Genomic DNA, 4138 nt, shown 5'->3' on the forward strand with positions numbered 1-4138 from the left:
CTCACCTCAGCCTCCCAAAGATGCAGGATTACAGGCTGAGCCACCGAGCCCAGCTAGATTTTTTTTTTTTGTTTCACTCTGTTGCCCAGATTGGAGTGCAGTGGCATGCTCCCGGGCATCATAGCCTCAACCTGCTGGGCTCTGGCGATCCTTCTGCCTCATCCTTCCAAGTAGCTGAAACTAGAGGTGTGCACTACAATGCCTGGCTAATTTTTGATTTATTGTAGAAACGAAGTCTCGCCAAGTTGCCCAGGATGGTCTCGAACCTGCGGGCTCAGGCAATCCACTCACCTTGGCCTCCCAATGTGCTGGGATTACAGACGGAGCCACCAAGCTCGGCCTCTAGTCAGATTTTAATCACAGTTTTGCTTTCATTATATTGACTTTTATGGAAAGGAAATTTTCCATTTGTATAGGAATATAAATAATACAAGTTATTAAAAGTGAGTAGATGCACAGAAAAATATGAAGTAAACAATAGTGTGGTTAGTTAATTGAAATGGCAAAAATGTGAGATCTGGGGCCTCAAGGCTGGGGAACACAGCACGTGATAAACAGGGTTTAAGCTTAGACACCCAATCCATCTCCTGGCCTATTCAGTGGCCAGGGGCCGCCTCTCTCCTCCATTTCTGGCAGGAACTCCAGGAAAGGCCCCTCTCCCAGCCAAGTTCCAGCCCAAGAAAGGCTAGTTAACATCATAAACTCAGCCTTTCCATTATGCTGCTGTGTTGTTCTAAATCCCTCCATTGAAAGAGGAATTTCCATCTTCCTTTACAAAACAAAGGTCCCTTGATCAGGTTTTTCTCCTCATAAAAAAAAGGGCAGCCAGTTTTTCCTTAAATGTAACTAAATGGCCCTCTGCTTTGCAAGGGCAGTTTATTAAAGGACTGGTAGAGAGTAGCCCCAATTCCCAGCCCAGCCTCCAAAAGGAGAGGGGTATGCTCCTCCCTGCTCTGAGTGAAGAGTCTTTCTACTATATTACCCTGAACTTGGCCTTCTCCTGTTCAAGCATGCCATGCTTATCTGTATTAAAAGAAAAGTGGCTCAGGCCTCTAATCTCAGCACTTTGGGAGACAGAGGTGAGAGGATTGCCTGAGCCCAGGGGTTCGAGAATAGCTTGGGCAACTTGGTGAGACCTCAGCACTACAATCAATAAATTTTTAAAAATTAACTGAGTGTGGTGGCATGTGCCTGTGATCCCAGCTGCTTGTAAGGCTGAGGCAGAAGAATTGCCTGAACCCAGCAGGTCGCGGCTGTGGTGGCTATGAGCATGCCACTGCACTTCAACCTGGATGACAGAGTGAAACTCTAACTTCAAAACAAAACAAAACAAAAAAAACTCGACAACTTGAATTGAAGAGAGTTTAATTGAGCAAAGAACAATTCACAAGATGGGCAGCCTTCTGAATGAGGGCAGGCTTACGGATTCCAGTGCAGCCATGTGGTGGAAGAAGTTTTATGGATAGAGAAAGGAAAGTGACGTACAGAAAACAGAAGTGAGGGACAGAAACGGCTTGCTTATTGTTTGCCTTATTTGAACTTGGTTTGAACAGTTGGCCACCTTTCACTGACAATAACTCGGTGACTGGCACAAAAGTAGATTACAGTCTTTTTATATATCCACTTAGGATATAGAGAAAGGTTACAGAGAAACCTCTAGGTCAATCTAAAACATGCAAGGAGGGGAGCTTTGGACTAAACTTAATTTAATATCTAGGACTTTTTTTTCTCCTTGGCATTGCATTTAAAACCTTTCACAATCAGTCCAATATGGTGACATGAACCAAAAATAAAACTCTTAAGTTCCCCACCCACCATAACAGAGCTCTTTTGGCCCAAAGGAAACCTAAAAAAAAGAGAAATTCCAGGCTGTGGCAAAAAAAGGAGGTCAGATGAGCCTCATTATACTCCCTCCCTTGTGGAGGTTTAGGCACAACTGAATAGCAATAACATTAAAATAGATATCATACGACTGACAGAACAGACTCTGTGGCAATAAGATACCAGATTCCAACTTGACTCCAGTGTAGTTTCACATGACACATGGTAGGCCCTAAGGAAAATACAAATGTTGGACTCCAAAATGTATTTCTTTGACATATTTTGAAATGACCCTGCAAAGCCTTCTCTTGGATAAATTTGCATCTGAGAGAACCTCTTTCCAAAGGAAGAACGGGATACCTTTATTTATTTATTTATTTATTTATTTTGAGTTGGAGTCTCACTCTGCCCAGCTGAGAAAAGTTTTTTTTGTTGTTGTTTTGTTTTATTTTTGTCAGCATTAGTTGGCACCCAACTTGGGGCTTCAGAGACCACTCAGGACCCTCCAAAGAATTTGCCTAAACTCAGAACTAAGGTACCAAAATAGATCCATTGAAAGCTGTTAACCTTAAGATTCTCGTTGGATGTAACTGTTAGGTTCTCCTGAGCCCTGGGTGTCATATTTAGTTTATGTTCCTTTGGTTTATTCTCAGCTATTCCTTTCCTAGGAAATTGTTGTTTAGGATTCTAATGTTGATTTGGAGCTGCATTCTAAAGGGTCTTCTTCACTGCCTTTTCTCCAAAAACTAATCCCAATTGGTTCATCTGTGTACTTGCTCAAGAAACTCAAGTGTCCTTTTTTTAGTTGAGTGAGACTGAACTTCTCAGTTCCACTGCACTGAACTCTAGACTAAACTTTGGCTCCTCATTTAAAGAAAAAAGGAAAAAAAGGTGGGAAATAAACCCTCTATGAATGAGAAAAGACAAGGAGAATGACACTCCAGGCACTCTGGTTGGGTCTATGGTACTTCTACTTACAAATATTTGTGTAAATAGGAAAGGGCACGCCAGATTTTCTAGTATGCCAGCTAGTTACATATTATGATCTGTTCTGGTACATGTTTTTAAACTAATGGGCAAATTACATCAAGAAAAATTCAGAGCTCAAAGGTCAACCTACAAATATAGAGTTTAAATATAGAGTTTCTTTTTTTTTTTTTGAGTTGGAGTTTCACTCTGTCGCCCAGACTGGAGTGCAGTGGCCGCTCCTGGCCACCGCAGCCTCGACCTGCTGGGCTCCGGCGATCCTTCCGCCTCAGACTTCCAAGTAGCTGAAACTACAGGCGTGCACTACCACGCCCAGCTTATTTTTTGATTTATTGAAGAGATGAGGTCTCACCAAGTTGCTCAGGCGAGTCTCGAACCCGCAGTCTCAGGCAATCCACTCACCTCAGCCTCCCAAAGGCGTGGGATTACAGGCTGAGCCACCGAGCCCAGCTTGGAGTTTCTTAATTTCTCTATTTTCTTTTGCAATTGTTTTAAATCTGCTGCTACTTTTCTACTGGTATTTGAGATAAAACCCAACTGTTTGAATCCAAACTTTAAAAAAATTTTTTCTGGTGATTTTGTATTGTTATCTAATAATGAAAGTTTGGAAATAAAAGCTGTAGAATCTTTTGTTTGTTTGTATGTGTGTGTACCTGTGTTTAGATGAGTTTATGTGTATGTTCATATATTTTGCCTTTTTGTTCATTGTGAGATGGGTAATGTGCCCACGTCTTAACAAGGTTTAAGAGTGGCACATCTCACACACGCGCATGTGAAACCCCAATCATCACGCCAAGAAAACTACAAAAGGATGTCATATATTTTGTTAGGATTGTGGTACAAGGTACCAAATTGCCAAAATAAAGGAGTACTCATAAATTAAGTAAATGAGCCCAAATGCTTTTCTTTTTTTGTTTGTTTTTGAGTTGGAGTCTCACTCTGTCACCCAGATTGGAGTGTAGTGGCACGCTCCTGGCCACTGCAACCTCGACCTGCTGGGCTCTGGCTATCCTTCTGCATCAGCCTTCCAAGTAGCTGAACTACAGGCGCGTGCTATCACACCTGGCTAATTTTTGGTTTATTGTAGAGACGATGTCTCGCTAAGTTGCTCAGGTGGGTCTCGAACCCGTAGGCTCAGGCAATTCACTTGTCTCGGTCTTCCAAAGCGCGGGATTACAGGCTGAGGCACCAAGCCCGGCTCCAAATGCTTTTCAAGTTCACATTTCTTAAGTGACTTTCTAAAAAAATAAGATAGCTTGAAAGTTATTGGTAAAGTAAAAATAGAAATGTCTTCAGAATTGTCAGCATATACTTTTGTCTGGATTTATTG

This window comes from Carlito syrichta, unplaced genomic scaffold (genome assembly GCF_000164805.1).
Source record: "Carlito syrichta isolate Samal-C Ts95f unplaced genomic scaffold, Tarsius_syrichta-2.0.1 Scaffold95884, whole genome shotgun sequence".
Classification (NCBI taxonomy): Eukaryota; Metazoa; Chordata; class Mammalia; order Primates; family Tarsiidae; genus Carlito; species Carlito syrichta.